This window comes from Myotis yumanensis, unplaced genomic scaffold (assembly GCF_028538775.1).
Source record: "Myotis yumanensis isolate MYYU_CA2020_CCGP unplaced genomic scaffold, mMyoYum1.0.hap1 SCAF_5, whole genome shotgun sequence".
NCBI classification, from domain to species: domain Eukaryota; kingdom Metazoa; phylum Chordata; class Mammalia; order Chiroptera; family Vespertilionidae; genus Myotis; species Myotis yumanensis.
Genome location: NW_027223756.1, coordinates 102080282 through 102099778, shown reverse-complemented (window position 1 = coordinate 102099778; position 19497 = coordinate 102080282). Strand labels below are relative to the sequence as shown.

The 19497-nt window shown below is 45.4% G+C and overlaps 1 pseudogene; it reads right to left on the bottom strand.

Annotated features, from left to right (window-relative positions):
• Positions 1-80: 80 nt before the first annotated feature.
• LOC139011533 (F-actin-capping protein subunit alpha-2-like) lies at positions 81-8050 on the bottom strand (annotated as a pseudogene).
• Between the last annotated feature and the right edge of the window lie 11447 nt (positions 8051-19497).

Sequence of the window (19497 nt, the reverse complement as noted above, 5' to 3'; positions counted from 1 at the left end):
TTTGAAATCAATAAAATGTATTTTAATAAATAAATAAAAACACAAAGCCGCTAAAATGATCCGATCACGCAGTGTTCATCTTATGTATTCTGCATCTCTTTGCCAAGCTTGCAGCTGAGGGCCTTGTTCCAATCAATCTTAGTGCGTGTAACTGGCAACTGTCGACATAAGGCTTTGACAGTAGTGTCCGACATGGTCTGAAAGTTCTCATTGATGGCAGTCTGGTATTCATTTTCTGAAGCTTCTACAATCTTTATAAATTCTTTTGCTGTTTGCACCTCATTAGACACTGTGAGGGAATCGTGTATATCTTTATGACTCACTAGCTGAACATTACCATCTTCATAATAATGAACCTGAAATTTCAAGATGCCAACTACTTGAGTGGTTGAAGAAGTGATTGTAAACTTCCACTCTGACCTCCAATGACCATTCCAAAAGTTTTTTGCTTGGAGCTGATGGCTCTCCGTGCATGCAGTAATGGTTTGCTGTCCATATGTTTTTCACCACATACATACAGACCCCATGCGGATAATGTTCTTTTACATAAGCTCGCAGAGCCGTTTCTACTCAGGTTCTCCATGATTCAATTGCGTTCTCTGCTTCATACGGTCCTGGATCAGTCGCTTCCTTTCTTAAGTGATCAAATTTGAAACAGATTCTGTTTTTTTGAATCCAAAAACTTTCCATTTCTCATGTCGCCATGTTTTGTTATCAATACCTGACCGTCATCACCTTCAATTTTTACTGGAGTAACTGGTCCAAGTTATATTGTGCAAATGCTTGGGCTGCTCCTTCTCTGAGAAGATTATCATTATTAAGCAGCAACTGGACATCATCAAACACCTCATTAAATTCTCTAGGAGAGGCATGCATGATGAATTTTGCTGCTTTTGAACCATAGGCACCCCATCTTGTTAGAATTGCCGTTTAAAAATTTTCACTAAACATAGATGGTCCTTTGTTCTGTTAATTAACTCTGCTATTCCTGGCTTCTGTAAACATGCTTGCTTGAATAATAGGGATGATAAGCTCAATTATCTGGTCCTGCAAGCCGCTCTGCTGGCGTAAGGGCCTGGTCCGTCCCTGGTTACTCCCATGCCAGGTGTCTTTAGTTATCTGAATTATGCTGTGCTCAAGGCTACAAGCTTCCTGCAAGATATCTACTAAGCACTCTGCCCCCATCCCAGTACATAGGGCTCTGAAAAGCCTGCAAAAGGTCCGGAAGACCCATATTTAGGAGACAAAGAAACCAGGAGGGTATAAGGCAGTGGTTCTCAACCTTTCTAATGCCGTGACCCTTTAATACAGTTCCTCATGTTGTGGTGACGCCCAACCATAAAATTATTCTCATTGCTACTTCATAACTGTAATTTTGCTACTGTTATGAATCATAATGTAAATATCTGATATGCAGGATGTATTTTCTTTGTTACAAATTGAACATAATTAAAGCATAGTGATTAATCACAAAAACAATACGTAATTATATGTGTTTTCCGATGGTCTTAGGCGACCCCTGTGAAAGGGTCATTCGACTCCCAAAGGGGTTGCGACCCACAGGTTGAGAACCACTGCTCTAAACAGAGACAGTGGAATGGATTTTTCATGTCATTCCCTTCTGGCCTGTAGTGTTTCTGTTAGAAATCAGCTGACAGCCTTGCTGCCCTTAAGATTCTCTCTTTGTCTTTAATGATTGCTGTTTTAATTATGATTACTTTTCAATGTGATTGCACAGATGTCACTTCTACACCTAATGCATCAGAAATCATTTTGCTCCATATTATCATCCAAACCCCCTATGTTTGTTCATTTAAATAGTTGTCACTAGCCCTAGCTGGTTTGGCTCAGTGGCTAGAGTGTCTGCCGGCAGACTGAAGGGTCCTGGGTTTGATTCCAATCAAGGGCATGTACCTCGATTGCAGGCTTGATCCCCTACCCCAGGTTTGGCTTGTGTGGGAGCCAACCAATCAATATGTCTCTCTCACATCAATGTTTCTCTCTCTGTCTCTCCCGCTCCCTTCCACTCTCTCTGAAAAAAATCAATGGAAAAATATCCTCGGGTGGGGATAAATAAATAAATAGTTGCCCCTAATCATTGAAGGGGCGAGGGCTAGGCCCTCCACCTTGCCCCAGGGTAAGGGCTAGGCCCTCCACCTTGCCCCAGGGTGAGGGCTAGGCCCTCCACCTTGCCCCAGGGTAAGTGCTCCATCTTACCTTGGCCACATGCTTGGCAGGGAGCTTCTTCCCGGAGGTCTAGGCCTCTGCTAGCCACACCCAGGAACAAGACACAGACTTGTGCCTGGCCAATCGGCAGAGCACAGTCCTTTCTCCTCCCCTTCCTCCAACTCCCCCTATATAACCGGTCTCCACACAGAGTTATCTCTCTCTCTGCTTCCTGTCGCTGCGTCGGCAAGATGGGGGAGCCGAGCTAGCTCGAATAAAGACTCTTATGCTTTTGCATCGGACTGGTGGCTCCCTATTGTGGTTTCTTGGGGATCCTGAAATCTGGGCACAACAATCATCAGAGAAATGCAAATTAAAACCACAATGAGGCCCTAGCTGGTTTGGCTCAGTGGATAGAGCATCAGCTTGTGGACTGAAAGGTCCTGGGTTCAATATTAGTCGAGGACACATGCCCAGGTTGTGGGTCTGATCCCCAGTAGGGGACATGTAGGAGGCAGTCGATCAATGATTCTCTGTCATCATTGATGTTTCTATCTCTCTCTACTGTGTGAACCACATCCCGTGTGGCTTAGGGTTTAGGAAATGGAGAAGGGCCGTGCGTAAATAACAGAGATGAGACAAGAAATAATAATTTGGAAATAATGGGGGGCCAGGCGGAGAGTCCAACTCAAGGGGAAGTGCCGGGAGCCGGTCCATCCTTGCTGTTTCAAGGGACCTGGCATATATGGCATATTGTTCTTAATATGTTTGCTCACCTTCTTGGCGCTATGTGTTTTAACCAAGGTCACCTCTCCGAAAAAGGTGGTTTTCCCAGGTAGGGATTTTCCCCTGAAGTTAGGGAGGGGATAAAGCTCCTTAACTAAGTGCCAGGCGGGTAGTTAATCACTTTAACTACAAACAATCATGCTTGAGCTACATAATCTTTACTCCCTGGAATGGAGATAAGAAACGCCCTAACCTTTGTAATAGAAATTGACAGGATTAAAATCGGCTGGTATAAATACGGATGTAACAAGACAATAAACATCAGCTCCTCATCAGATCCTCATCAGATCCTAACCAGAACCTAGCCAGAGAACATGGCAAAAGATCCTGGACAGAACCTGGCTACAGAACTTCACTGGAGAACCTAGACAGAACATAGCAGGAGAACCTGGACAGAACCTAGAAACAGAACCTAGAGACAGAACCTAGCAAGAAAACATGGCAAAAGATCCTGGACAGAACCTGGCTACAGAACTTGCCTGGAGGACCTAGACAGAACATGGTTGGAGACCCTGGCTAAAGAACCTGGCGACCGAACCTGGCTAGAGAACCCAACTCTGCTGATGAACTGAACACTGCCTTCATGTCATTCCTTCTTCGCCGACTCCGTCCACACCTTGGGGAACCCCTGGACCCGCTGGGGTTGGACCCCAGCAGGGAAGGACTTCACTGGTGCCCAGGCCTTGCCAAACTTTTATTCAGTTTTGGATGCACATCTAGCCCTTAGTCTGGCAGGTAATTGCGGTAACAGACAGACTATCTTAAAGGTCAATAAATATTAGAAAGATTTACTCTGAGACTATTTGGTCAGGAAATTGCTTGAGCTACCATTGTCTCGACTAAACAATCGGTGCATAGCTCTGGCCCTTGCCAGGGCTCCAGGTTCACCAGCATTCCGGGTTCCTTGTTCACACTTCTCTGATAGTGAAAACAATAGGTAGTGAGAGAACCAAGATGGTGGCATAAGGTACAGACCTGTGCCTACTGCCTCCCACAACAACAATTAGACTACCAACTATAAAAGAAACAGTTGTCATTCAGAACCATGGGAAAGCTGGCCCAGTGGAAGCTCTACAACTGGAAGGAAAGAAAGAAGAGCATTGAGACTGAGTAGGTTGTGCAGAGGCTCCAAGAACGGAGGTACGGAATCGTGCGCCAGGCTGGCTGCAACTGGATGCACGGTTTTATTCAATCAGAAGGGGATGCAGACTCTCAAATCCACTGAGCGTGTTTGGGGCGGGATCCTATGGTCCCAGACCCCTACAGGGAGAAGCGGGACAGCTTTCCAACGACCCGGAGAGCGAGAGTGGCTGTCTCGCGGAAATGCTCGCCAGCACTCAGGGACGCGAGTCGCTGAGTTGCGGAGAGGCGAATAGATGCGGAGACACCATTGCCCTTGGCCCCACCCTGGTGATTCCCGGGGACCCTGCTCTACTCAAATTACATCCCCAACCAAGCTGTGCTAGTGGCACAAAGAGAACCACCAGCGCTTTTGCAGCTCAGCCCAGCAGAATGCAGATTTCAACTCCTCGCCTTAATAAGGGATACAATAAAGAAGCAGACTCAGGTTCAGAGGAAGCCGGAGCCAGACACGGCTGGGCCGGCGATGTGGAACCGCTGTACCAGCAAACGCACAGGCAGGCCCACCAGATCCAGTCTCACATGGGACGCTGGAAGACGGAAGACAGGCAGTCTGTGCACTTGGTAGAAAATGAAATCCAAGCAAGCATACCAGATATTCAGCCACCAGGAACGCCTGGAGATTTTGTCCAGCAAGGAGCCGCCCAACAAAGGACAGAATGCCAAACTTCGTGTTGCTGAGATGACCCCCGTGAGGCCGAGGCGGCCCCTGCGAGGCTGGGACAGCCCCAGTGAGGCTGAGGCGGCCCTGGCAAGGCTGGGATGGCCTCAGTGGGGGTGGGACGGCCACGGTGGGGTTGAGACACCGCGGTGAGGTTAAACAGCCCCGGTGAGGTTGTTTAAGAAACATTATAGACTGATGAACAAAAATGGATACAGAGGCAGAGCAGCATTGAGCAGAATGTCAAACTACAGTGGGAACCCTGGGGAGGGTTGGGGGGTGTAGGAGATCATGGGTCAAAACAGCCTATGTGAGTTTGAGACGGCCCATGTGAGGCTGGGACAGCCCCGGTGAGGCTGAGACGGCCCCAGTGAAATAGAGACGGCCCCAGTGAGGTCAAGACGGCCCCAGTGGGGTCGAAACAGCCCCGGTGAGGTCGAGGCGGCCCTGGTGAGGTTGAACAGGCACTGGTGAGGTAGAGACAGCCCCAGTGAGGTCAAGACAGCCCCGGTGGGGTCGAAACGGCCCCAGTGAGGTTGAATCAGCCCCGGTGAGGCTGAATTGGCCCTGGTGAGGTTGAGACGGCACTGGTGAGGTCAAGAAGGCCCCGGTGAGGCTGAGACGGTCCCGGTGAGGTTGAATCGGCCCCGGTGAGACTGAAACAACCCCGGTGAGGTCCAAACGGCCCATGTGAGGTTGAGACGGCCCATGTGAGGCTGTGACAGCCCCGATGAGGCTGGGACAGCCCCGGTGAGGCTGAGATGGCCCCGGTGAGATTGAATTGGCACTGGTGAGGTAGAGACGGCCCCAGTGAGGTCAAGATGGCCCCGGTGGGGTCGAAACGGCCCCAGTGAGGTTGAATGGGCCCCGGTGAGGCTGAAACAGCCCCAGTGAGGCTGAGACAGCCCCAGTGAGCCTGCAACGGCCCCGGTGGGGTTGAAATGGCCCCGGTGAGGTTGAAACGGCCCCTGTGAGGTTGAGGCGGCCCCGGTGAGGTTGAAACGGCCCCTGTGAGGTTGAGGCGGCCCCTGTGAGGCTGAAACGGCCCCCGTGAGGCTGGGACGGCCCCTGTGAGGTGGGGACAGCCTCTGTGAGACTGAGACGGCCCCTGGGAAGCTGATAAAAATACCAAATGAACTCACTCATTTATGGATAATAAGAAACATTATAGACTGATGAACAAAAATGGATACAGAGGCAGAGCAGCATTGAGCAGAATGTCAAACTACAGTGGGAACCCTGGGAAGGGTTGGGGGGTGTAGGAGATCAACCGAAGGACTTATATACATGCATATGAGAATAACTAATGGACACAAGACACTGCGGGGTGGGGGAAGCTGGGGGAATGTCAAGGGGGAGAAAAAAGGAGATATGTGTAATACTCCTTGTAATACTTTAAGAAATAAAAAAAACAATAGGTAGCTTTCAACACTCTACCTCTCCCTTCCTCTCTGAAATCAATAAAAATTATATTTAAAAAAAAACCCACAATGAGATAGCACCTTACACCTGTCAGAATGGTTAGCATCAATAAATCGAGAAATAAATGTTGGTGATGTTAGGTGGCCCAGAAAGCGGCGTAAAGAACAAAGAGAACCAAACAGTTAAAGAGTAGGGAAGGGGAGAGAGTTTGATGCTGCGTTCTCGGATGAGACCCACCAGCCCAAAGGTGGGGCCAGTGAATTCTCACCAACAGGGAGGGAGGGGCTTCTTTTTTATAAAGGTGTTCAGTGAGGGGTGGGAGGTATGAGCTGAGGAAGCTCACGCTGCAGGGGGGTGGGCAGGGTATTCAGGAAGAAGTCAGTATCTGTGTGGGGGTTGTGTGGATTCCAGGGAGGGGCCAGTATCTGTGTCTGGCACGCTGATCTGTTAGAAATTCCAGGGAGGGTCCATTATCTCATTACACGTCTGCATGTATCCGATCCTGGGCTCTCTCTGACTTAACAGGTGAGGATGTCCACTAGTGGTGAAATTGTAAGTTAGTGGAGTCACTGTGGAAAAGAGTATGGAGATTCCTCAAAAAACTAAAAATAAAACTATCATATGACCCAGCAATTCCACTTCTGGGTGTTTATTTAAAAATGGAAAACACTAATTTGAAAAGATATATGCACCCCTGTGTTCATTGCAAAATTATTTACAATAACCAAGATATGGGAGCAGCCTAGGGGTTCATGGGTAGACAAGTGGGTAAAGAAGCTGTGGTACATATATACAATGGAATATTACACCCTTACAGAAACACCTAGAATAATGTTGTTTTATTTTAATATATTTTTTTATTGATCTCAGAGAGGAAGGAAGAGGGAGAGAGAGATAGAAATATCAATGATGAGAGAGAATCATTGACCGGCTGCCTCCTGCACGCTCCCCACTGGGGATCGAGCCCACAACCCGGGAATGTGCCCTTGACCGGAATCAAACCCGGGACCTTTCGGTTCGCAGGCTGTCACAATCCACTGAGCCAAACCGGCTAGGGCTAGAATAATGTTTGAACACATATATGGGCAAAGAAAATGACAAAAAAAGAATTAACCATCATAACATCCAATTTTTGATAGGATAGTGGGGGGAAATACCATTCATAAAGAAAATAATTTTTAAACCATGCACTTTATCACTGAAATAGGATAACAAAAATATTTTCCCAGTTTTACTGAGGCATAATTGACATACAACTTTATATAACTTTTCGTAATTTAAGGTGTATAACATAGTGAATATATATAAAACAAAAAAAGTTTCATTAAACATATCCATCACATAATGTCCTCAAGGTTCATCCATGTGGTAGGAGCTGTCAGCCTTTTTAAGGCTGAATAATCTTCCATCATGTGAATGGAACACATTGTGTATATCCATCATCCATTGATGGACACAGGTTGTTGCCCTGTTTGGTGACTGTAAATCATGCTGCTGTGAACATGGGGTACAGGTATCTGTTGAGTCTCTCTTTTCCAGTCTTGGGGTGTACACCTAGGGATGGATTTCCTGGGTCATATGGAAATTCTATGTTGAATTTTTTGTGGAATGGACAGATTGTTTTCCTTGGTGGCTGCACCAGTAATGCACAAGGGTTCCAAAGTCTCCACATCCCCGTCAACATTGTTCATTGTCTGCATTTTTTATAGAAGTCATGCTAATGGGCTTAGGAGATGGCTCATGGTGGTTTTGATTTGCATTTCCTTAATGACTACGATGTTGAGCTACACACAGCTTTTAGAGTGAGTTTGTCCTGAGCTAGAATCACTCACCGGGTTTCCTTGGGGCACAGTTCAGGTTCCCAACCCCTGTCATTCTACAGATTCTTTTTTTGTTAAGTAGGTTTGTGCCTGGCTGGCATGGCTTGGTGGTTGAGCATCAACCTATGAACCTGAGGTCACGGTTTGATTCCTGGTCAGAGCACATGCCTGGGTTGCAGGCTTGATCTCCAGTGGGGAATGTGCAGGAGGCAACCGATCAATGATTCTCTCTCATCATTGAGGTTTCTATCTCTCTCTCCTTCTCCCTTCTTCTCTAAAATCAATAATACAAAAATATTTTTTAAAAAAGTAGGTTTGAAATATATAACAAGATCTCCCTGATTGTAATGGTGAAAAAAGAAAAAACAAAGCAGACTTAGAGCTATTCTAATTCTATCATTCTATGTGACCGCTTAAAGTTTTAAATTCATGTTTAAAACTTAAAACAGTGGTATTTCAAAAAGAAAGAAAAATTCACAGTGTAATATTTTTGTTGGGTAAGCACAACATTTGATTCATACATGAAATATTTCACTGAGTTTACTAGCCTTAAAATTTGTTTTAAATATTCTTCTTCAATTGTTAACTGCTTTTCTTACTTTTTTTTATTTTGAAAGAACATCAGAGTCTCGTGGACACTTCAACCCCTCCCCGCCCCCAGCTTTCCCCAATGGTGACATCTCACATCACTACAGTACATGGTCAAATGGAGGAACTGGCATTGGCACAATATGTGTGTATAGGTCAATGTCATTTTAGCTTATTTTACAGCTCAAGAAGTTTTACATATGAATACACCCACATAACCACTTCTCAGATCAAAATATAAGCCATTTCTAGCACACAGAAAACTCCACATACTCCCTCCTGGTCAACCCAACCACCACTTCAATTAACCCTGATTCTGAGTCGCCATCAAACTTTAGTTCTGGCTGTTCTCAAAATTCGTGTCCTATCCAATCCTACTGTATGTACACTCTACATCCGGCTCCTTGGCTCCTTTGCGAGATCTATCCACATTGTTGCATGTGTCTGTAGTTCACTTTTTCACTATAATATAGTATTCCACTATATGAATGGCTAAGATTATTTTTCAGTTACCTATTAGTGGCCACTTGGGTTTCTAGTTTGGGACTTCTGAGAATTTTTAGTTTCCTCCTTGATACTATTTATACTCTTTGGATAACAGCATGGACTGTGGAGGTAGACTGTCTAGGTCAAGCAAGTCAAACTCGCAGCCCACAACGAATATTTTGTAGTCCAGCCAATATAACGGTATGTAAGTAATGTTTTAATAAAAATTTCGTAACTTAATTTTTACAATATCCTGTTATACATAATTTTATTAATAACAAACTACAATGTTCACTAATGACTGATTACTATAATCGTGTTGCATTCATTTCCCTTACACGCAGGCGCACCATTTCTCTCCACTAATAATAGCAGCGACTGCCACGTCATTAGTCTTGGACTGACTTGTTTGGTGTGCACAACAGGAAATATTTCACTTTCGGAGAACAAGAAAAATAGGTTTATTTGCGTTACACTTATTAATTTGTGCAGTTATTCAGTGTCTGATAAGTTAATGTCCAAGAAAAAATATGAATTTTTATTAAAATGTTCTATTACTTTATGTTAACGTTGACTCATTTATTTCAGCCCTTTGTATTCAGCATGTCTCTATGGAAATAAACCTGCGTTTCTATGAAAATTGAAGCTTTTGGTTTTTTTGCAGCCCACATACACTTACACCTTGTTTCTTTGGCCTTTGAGTTTGACAGGCTTGCTCTAGACCACCGGTTCTCAACCTGTGGGTCGCAACCCCTTTGGCGGTCAAACGACCTTTTCACAGGGGTCGCCTAAGACCATCCTGCGTATCAGATATTTACATTACGATTCATAACAGTAGCAACATTACAGTTATGAAGTAGCAACGAAAATAATTTTATGGTTGGGTCACAACATGAGGAACTGTATTTAAAGGGCCAGAAGGTTGAGAACTGCTCTAGACCATGTCCCACAGGCCTTAATAAGTTTGAGCCCAGTTGCCTAGTCAGCCATCTGCTCATGAACGCTCCCTGCATTGGTGTCCTCCTTGCCCTGCTCCCTTCCCACTCCTCTACTGGTGCTTCTTGGAATCACCTCCTAGAATCTAGATCAACCTAGATCTAAACCAAGTCCTTATCTCCGGCTCTGCTTCTGGGGAAATCCAGGTCCAGTTGCTAGGGATTTGCCTTCTATCTCAAAACGTCCTTGGCTATTCTTGTGTAATGTCTTTTCTTTTTAATATATTTTTATTGATTTCAGAGAGGGAGAGAGAGACAGAAACATCAATGATGAGAGAGAATCATTGATCAGCTGCCTCCTATATACCCGCTAATGAGGATCAAGCCCACAACCCAGGCATGTGCCCTGACCGTGAATCAAACTGTGACCTCCTGGTTCACAGGTTGATGCTCAACCACTGAGCCACACCAGCTGGGCTATTCTTGTGTAATATCTTTTAAAGATTATTTTTAAAAAATTGCTACAGCTTAACCTGGCCAGCTGGCTCAGTTGGTTGGAGCGTCATCCCATACACCAAAAGCTTGGGGGTTTGATTCCCAGTCAGGGTACATGCCTGGATTGTGAGGGCATCTATGAGGGGCAGTTGATTAATGTTTCTCACATCAATGTTTTTCTCTCCCTTCTTCTCTCTCTAAAAATCAATGAAGACCTATCCTCAGGTGAGGATTTAAAAAAATTACCACAGCTTAAATGTTTTTGAATGAGTAATCCATACACACAGAACCAAAACATATTAGTCTGCTAGTGTACAGAAAAACTAAAGCTCCTTCCCCATGGTCCTAGCCCAAAATGTTACCCTCCCTAGATGCAGCCTCTATGTTCCAAATAATCCACTTGTCAAGCTCATTTTAAAATATGCTTGACAATCTTTCAATAACATGTTTAAAAATCTCTTTGTGAGAAGGCGGAGCACAGGATTTTTAGGGCAGTGAAACTTCTCTATGTGACATGATAATGGTGAACACATGTCATTGTTATTGGGAAGCTCCTGAGTTGGAGGGGGAGAGCTGTTCCCTCCTCAGTTCTTGTCAGTCTCATTAGAAAATTTTCAGACCAGTGACACCAGTGTTGAAGCAAAGCAAGCAAATTTGTTAAGGAAGCAGAGCAAGCAAATTTATTAAGAAAGCAAGGCATGCAAATTTATTAAAAACTAGAGGCCTGATGCACAAAATTCTTGCAAGGGTTTGGCCCTCACAGCCGAGGGGGCTTGCCTCAGTCCTCGCAGCCCAGCTTCATCTGGAAGGTCGTCCAGTCTAATTGGCATATTACTCTTTTATTATTATAGATACACTCGGCATAAAGCACAAGTGGGCACCCAGCTAATCTGAGCACACACCTGGTGGGGTTCAAGCGGTTTTATACCCTTCTTCCTTTAGGGCAGCAGATTAGGTTTGAAAGTCATCCTTTCACTTTGTTGTGGCTTTTCTTGGGATGTTTGTATTACAGGCCTGGTCATCTTGTTTGGCAAGTTCCAAGATTTCTTTGTCCAGTGGTGAAATAAAACTCCCCATCTTTCCCCCTCCCTGCTCCTGCCTCAGCAGTTCCAGGGTGATTTAAGCTATGTGTTCTCTGATTGGGGAGGAGAGGTATTAACCATTTTCTCTCAAGTGTCCTTGGCTGGGGAGGATAAGGGCTTGCTGTTTACAAGCTGGCTGCAAGCTGCCCGGACTGTTTGGCCTTGTTTAGTTTTCTTGTCTCAGTTTCCCTGTTCCACCCGACCTGGTTTACTGGTCTGTCTCATCAGGATGCATTTGTCCAAACCCACAGAAGGTACCAGCAGGAGGGAGCCCGGTGTGAACTGTGGGTTCTGGGTGATAGTGACGTGTCAGTGTGAGTGCATCCATTATAACCGAGGCACCGCTCTGGGGGGTGTTCATAGTGGGGCCTGTGCCTGTGCGGGTGCAGAGGGTACGTGAGAACCCCCGTCCTTTCTACTCAATTTTGCTATGAATCAAAAACCACTTGAAAACATCAAGTCGATTTAACATGACCGACCTGGTTTTCCTCACAGAACGATTCCAGTGTAGAGGCAATGAAGACAGTGGACATCACCAGGGAATCATGGCGTTGGGCGCTGCCATGCACAGTGTGGCTTTCACAGGAGACGTGGGACCTGGGCAGAGCCTCAAAGAGTCTCGCCCCGGAGAACAGCTCTTCATTTCCTGGCCGCCTTTGTCCGACGCCGCACACTGTTGTGCTCCCTATTAGAAGGGCTTCTCCCTGGACGTGGGGACTCGCCTCACAGGAATAGAGCCGTGTGTCTCAACCTTTTCCCCATTTTCATCCCTAACCAAGTGACCTTTATAAATATTTTCCCTAATCGTCCCCCTATATTAAGTATTAAGAAATAAGATTTTGTTGAGTAGAGCTGGAGATTATTTTGTTAAACGACATAAGCCAGTCAGAGAAAGACAGCTATCACATGATCTCACTATTATGTGAAATCTAATGAACAAACTAAACTGACAAACAAAATAGGGGACATCTGTAATATTCTCAACAATAAAAATAAATTAATTAAATATGCTCAAAAGAAAAATGCAGCTGAAGTTCTGATGGGCTGACCAGTAGCCCCTGAACGGGGGATGAATAGACGACTCCGACACTGGTTCACTGTGGGGAGAGGGCTAAGGGGTGGCCTGGCTCAAGGGTCCAAGCAGCCCTGACCGCCTGCCTCGTTAGCCTTTTATTACAGTTTTTGTCTTTAGATACAATCAGTAGGGTGTGTAATCTTGGGAGGACACATGTTTACATTGTCCTCTAGGCAAGGGCATCCAGGGATTAAGCATATGGATTCCAGTAAGCACATAGGGGTCTGCACCTGCACAGACTTGTATGGAAAAGTCAAGGAATAATTAGGGGTGCTGCCTTCGACACTCCCCTAAGTCTCCCCCAAGTCAGAATTCCGATAAACAGGACAGGCAGCCTTCCATACACTTCCCTTTTCTCAGAAGGTCCTCCTTACAAACTTCCCAACCAAGTCTCCTGTGCTCCCCAACAAAGTACCAAAAAGGGAAATGAAGTCTGTAGTTTAGTTAACAGCATTGTACCAATATCAATTTCCTCATTTTGACACATGTATGACGGCAATGTAAGGCGTTAACATCAGAGTAAGCTGAGTAAAGGGTACACAGAACTCTGCTACCACTGCAATTCATCTATAAATCTGAAATTGTTTCAAACTAAAGTGTTTGAAAAAGATTCAAAGAATTTATTTAGGCCAAAACCGGTTTGGCTCAGTGGATAGAGCGTCGGCCTGCGGACTGAAAGGTCTCAGGTTCGATTCCGGTCAAGGGCATGTACTTGGGTTGCGGGCACATCCCCAGTAGGAGATGTGCAGGAGGCGGCTGATCGATGTTTCTCTCTCATCGATGTTTCTAACTCTCTATCTCTCTCCCTTCCTCTCTGTAAAAAATCAATAAAAAAATATATTTAAAAAAAAAAGAATTTATTTAGGACTCCAGTTACATGAGACACACAGAATAGTCACATTCATAGAGACAGGGAGCATGGTGGGTACTGGAGCTATGGGGTTGGGGGGCTGGGAGACCTGGGGTGATGGAATAGGTCTGGAAATGGGTGGTGGGGGTGGTCACACACATGTACTTAACGTACTTAATGCCACTGAACGGTGCCTTTAAAATGATTAATATAGCAATTGTTATGTCTTGTGTATTTCACCACAATAAAACAACTCTTAAAAATCTATTTAGGATTTTTATCAAGATGGTATTGAATTTATAACTTAATCTGGGAAGGATTAAACTCTTTAAAACACTGAGTATTCTCTTGGTTAACTCGTGTTGTGTCTTGATTTGTTTGATTGTTGCTGGAAAGGGGACCTGCCCCTTGCTGGGTCTGCCTGGGGCCAGCTGGGACTGTGAGGGTTCTTGACTTCATGCAGGAAAAATTTCACAACAGGAGTCCAGGTGACGATGAGGGAGCGTTTATTAACGCTGGGGGCAGTGAGACAAAGGGCTTAGCGTAGAAGGAGCAACAGAGAGCCCAGGCTGGGCGGCCCTGGCTCTCTGGGAAGTCAGAGAAAAGGGGGTCTGGGGGTCAGGTTCAGGGTTTAGCCTGTTGCTCCCCAGGTTGAAAGTCCCTTAGAGTTTAGGGGACGCAGGCCTACGGGGGAAGAGGAGGGAAAGGGAGTGGCAGGGGCTGCTCCCCGAGGAAGAGCACGGGCTGGTCCGTCGTCTTTTCTTTTTGAATCCTCACTCCAGGGTATTTTTCCATTGATATTTGGAGCGGAAGAGAGAGGGAAAGACAGAGAGAAGCATCCATGGGAGAGAAGCACATCGATTGGTCGCCTCCTGCACATGCCCTGACCGGGTCGGGGGCAGGAGAGGAGCCTGCAACCGAGGTATGTGCCCTTGACTGGAATCGAACCCAGGACCCTTAGGTCCCCAGGCCGATGCTCTGTCCACTGAGCCAAACCAGCTAGGGCTTTTGTCTTGAGGCTTTACCTCTTTCATGCAGGTGAGAATCTTAGGGGAGGTTTCAGGGGAGGGTTTCAGCAGCACAGTCACCAGTTTCCTAGGCGTGCTCCTCCAGGCATCCCAGCTGGTCCCAGTCGCCCACCAGGTTTTGCTGCTTTTCTGGGTCAGGAGCTGAAATACAGCTGGGGCCTCAACGTTATTTCTAGGGAGGTGACTTTCTGCAGCTGCTGTAAATCACTGTCAGTTCGTCCAGCTCTCTGCCTCAGTTTCCCTATTCCACTTGTCCTGGCTTACTGGTCTGTGTCAAGATCTTAGTTGGGTTTAATAGGTTTACTCTTTTTACAATTATTCTTTAATTTTCTAGGGTTTTCTTCTATCGGGAAGAGGATTTGCTCTCTCTCTCTCTCTCTTTAAATCCTCACTCAAGGATATGTTTTTATTGATTTTTAGAGAGAAACGAAGGGAGAGAGAGAGAGAGAGAGGGAGAGAGAGAGAGACAGAGAGAGAGAGAGAGAGAGAGAGAGATCAGTTGCTTCTCGTACTCACCTCAACCTGGGATCGAACCTGAAACCTTTTGGTTCACGGGACGATGCTCCAACCAACTGAGCCACCCAGCCAGAGCTGTTCCTTCTCTCATTTTGAGATGCTTATTGCGAGAAAGCTGGTCCCTAATCCTGCTGCATCCATCATTAGTCCAACAGTGAAGCCTCTAGAATTTTCTAAGTAGGTGACCATGGCTTTGAAATACTGTCGACTTTGACTCTTTCCAATATTTATAGGCCTTATTTCTTTTTCTTATTGTCTTGGCAAAGTAACAGGATGGACATCTTTAATTTGTTCTTAGTTTTACCAAAACTTGTTCTCAGAATTCACTATTCATCAACATGTTTGCGGTTTCCTGGAAATGACCACTTATCAAATTAAGGAAGTTTTATCCGGGTTTTTGTTTACTAGGCATTTTATTCTTGTGTTTATCTTTCCTCTAATGAAGAATGAGTATTGGGTATTCATATTTCAAAATTAATATGGAGGAACAAAAACAAGTTGTGTAAGGGCGTGGACCACGCGGCAGCATTTGTGTAAAGCCTCGGGCATGCAACCAGCCCAATGTATCGCTTAAAGGGTACATAGTCACGGATGTTTAATGTGATAAACATCAAGTTTGGGGGGCAGTTGTCTCGGGGGTGAAGGAGACAAATAGGATAGAGGTACATGGGGCTCCCATGACCTGTTACGGTTTATGACTTTTCCTGGGGCCTGGCCTCTGTGATGGTGTCAGAACTTGACCAAGCTGAGTGAAAGTTGTGGGCTTTCACGGGCTTTTTCCTACAGACATTTTTGCATGCATAATTTTTTCACAATAAAAAAGCAAACACCAAATTAACTGCGACAACCCAAACATAACGTACCCCTTGCACTGACCTGAGTCCCCTGCTGAGTCGCAAGCCCCCAGCCTCTGGAGAGAATAGAAGTCATAGAGCGCCCTTGGCCTCGGGGCTAAATCCTGCGACTTTGCCTTCTTCCTACATTAGTCCAAACCCCTGTCCCCACTCCTAAGTCCTGGTGCCATCTAACCCCCAGCCCCAGGCGCTGCTCCCAGCTGCTCTGAGGAGTCCTGCTCCCTCCCCACTCCCCCTGTTTACATGTGTTGATATCTTGTTGGGAAACCCTCTCATCACCCATACGTTGTGTCCATCACCACAATAAAACAACTCAGTCTGAAGTGGAACCTCAGTTCTAGAACTTAATTCATTCCAGAAGGCTGTTCGAGAAGCGGTTTGTTCAAAAACCTAATCATTGTTTCTCATTAGAAATAATGTAAATTAAATTAATCTGACCAAAACCGGTTTGGCTCAGTGGATAGAGCGTCGGCCTGCGGACTGAAGGGTCCCGGGTTCGATTCCGGTCAAGGGCAAGTACCTGGGTTGCGGGCACATCCCCAGTGGGGGATGTGCAGGAGGCAACTGATCGATGTTTCTCTCTCATCGATGTTTCTGACTCTCTATCTCTCTCCCTTCCTCTCTGTAAAAAATCAATAAAATATATTTTTTAAAATTAATTAATTAATTAATTAATCTGTTGCAGACCCCCAAATGATTCCCTGTTTTAACCTTTCTTATATACCAGGGGTGGGCAACCTTTTTGTGAGTGCGTGCCAAAACCAGCAAAATCTCTGACTCAAAATTCTTCTCCGTTACAACCCTAATTTTTTTGAGAACATGTTACGCCTACTTGATATCTCTTAAGGTGTACGTATGTGAAGGACCTTGAAGAAATAATAAAATTCATTCAAGCGACAAAAACACAGTATATGATGATGAAAAATACATTTATTTTTTAATGTATACATGTACACTGATAGTCCGACAGAAAACTTTATGACTCCGTTTGATATTATCAGTGGGACTTTTGCTGCTGCATCACTGATGACAGAGATTTTACATCAGGTTTATATTTCGTGACCTTCAGAGATATGCACGAGCTACTACTTTCATCCATCAGGCTACTCCTATTACGAGACTTAACAAAATTCATCACTGAGAACAAAGATTCACAAGCGTATGTGGATGAAACCAAAACACTGGTCGGATCTAGGAAGGCAGGGAGAGTTAAGGCAGAGGCATAGAAATTGCTCTTCCCCTCTCTTGTCAATCCATGTCTATGGTCTTTAAGATAACTTGTTCTGTAAAATTATTTATTTATCTAAGATGCACCTACACTGAATTTATCTGAAAAATAAAAAAGTCGATATTAAGAAAAAAACTGTAAATGGAAGATTGTAAAAGAGGGTTTCGCGTGCCAGCAAAAGTTACTGGCGTGCCATGTTTGGCACGCGTGCCAGGGGTTGCCCACCCCTGTTATATACAGTGTATATTGAATGTACAGTGTTATTTGTAAACAAATACTTCTCTTCTTAAAATATCGAACCACCCCTTCTAGCCTTAATGGGATCACTTCCAGCGCTCGGTCCAGGGCTGTCTTTCAGGACAGCATGCACCATTTTCCCTTTTTCACATGTCACTGCCCCCAAAATGCTGTTACCAGCGAACTGCTTTTCCTTTATCGAAATCAACAACAGTCTTCTACCTCTTCAATGGCCTGTGATCATTGCTTCTTTCAGACCCCTGGCAACATTAGCACTCCTGATGGCCGCTTTATGTTTTAAAATTGTGCTAATGGTTCATTTCACCATCAGCAAACACACACACACACAACCAAAACACGTACATACACAAATAATTCACAGCACAATTTCCTGAGATGTTAACAACGGGAGTTTTACTGGTAAGCTGACTCACACTGTGCATTCTCTCCCTTGCTTGTGGCCTGAGAGACACTTTTTTGTCCTGCTGAGGCATCAACCTGAAAGGGTTGTCAGGTTGAGAACTGAAGTTTCTTCAACAACCAAGGCTTTTTTTTTCCATGAGCAACTTGGTCGAGAACCAAATTGTTTGAGATGGACTATAACTATAATCCTACTTCTCTGGCATTGCCTCCTCCAGGAAGCCCTCCCAGACTTTCCAGGCTGAGTTAGATGCCTCCAGGGGGCCTCATAGTCCCCTGTGCTTCCCAGACTCATCACATTGTGTTAAATTCCCAAGTCACAAGTTTCCCACCACCACCCAAAACGGGTCTCCCTTCCCAGTGATGGGCCGTGACTAGAGGTGAGAGGTCTGTAGCCATCCTCACACCTGGGACCTCCTTTCCCCTTTCATTTGACCTAATTCTGTGCAAGAGGCATGAGGCAGGCAGCTTTCTAATTGCCTCACTAGGCTGGACAGCTCTGCCTGGCTCCCCACCATTGCTTCAGTTCCAGGCATATTCAAAGGAGACCCTCTACCTGCCTCCTTGCCTCACTGTACTCTCTGCCTGGTAGACCCTTACTTTTCCTGTCAACAATATACATGCCCTTGATGACCCAATTCCAATGCTCGCTCTTCCGGAAAGCGTCCCATGACCCCCAAGCGCATTTGCTCTTTCTCCTCCATAAGGGCTGATAAATCAATTCCATCTGGGTTCTTTCCCAAGAGCACATTCTGATGAGCCTGTGCAATCCTTGTGGTTTTCCATTTCCTCCCACCACACCCTCCAGAGCACTGCTGTCCTCCAGAGCCTCTGCCCCCAGCAAAGCCTGCTGCTAAGTCAGCTGTCGGGCCTGTTGACTCCAGCTCCGCTTCTGATGACGAGGGCAAGATGGGTCTTGTGTCTTGGAACAAAGGGACTTTAGGAAGAGGAGCAGGACCTTCCCGTTTGGTGGAAGATAACCTTTCTCAGCCCTGCATTGTCCTGTGAGCACTGCTGACCCTTAATATCCAATCTCTCTTCCTCTCTGTGCAGTGGCCATCCACTAGCTGCGTGGTTAAGCACACGTAGTTATGTGGTTGTGTGTGTGTGTGTGCACGTGTGTGTGAATTTACATAAATGCCACAGTGCCATGAATCTCAAATGGTTTCTGCTTCTTGAAACCCCAGGTTACTGATATCTAGACACGCCACTGCCTGTACAACTAGTTTACTACTAGTTTACTCAGAGTGCGTGCACACCAAGATCTACTTACTCCTTGATGACCAATCAAAAGCTCCATAAAGAGCCTTGGCCTGTGTGTTCAGTGGTTAGAACACCTGCTGAACACCAGAGTCTCGGATTCGATTCTGGTCAAGGGCAGGTCCCTGGGTTTACAGGTTTGATCCCCAACCAGCAGGCAGGATGCAACCAATTGATGTGTCTCTATAGGTGTTCTCTCTCTCTCTCTCTCTCTCTCTCTCTCCTTCCCTTCCACTCTCTCTAAAAAATATTAATGAAAAAATGCTCTTGAGTGAGGATTAACCACAAAAAAAAGCACCATAAAGTGGAAAGACCAGCCACCACACGGGAAATGATGATTGCATCTGTATTTATAATACTTACGGAACTTCTATAAATTTAATAAGAAAAAATAAACAAACCATCTCTTACAAAAAGATAGCGGACACAGACAGATTACAGGAAGAGT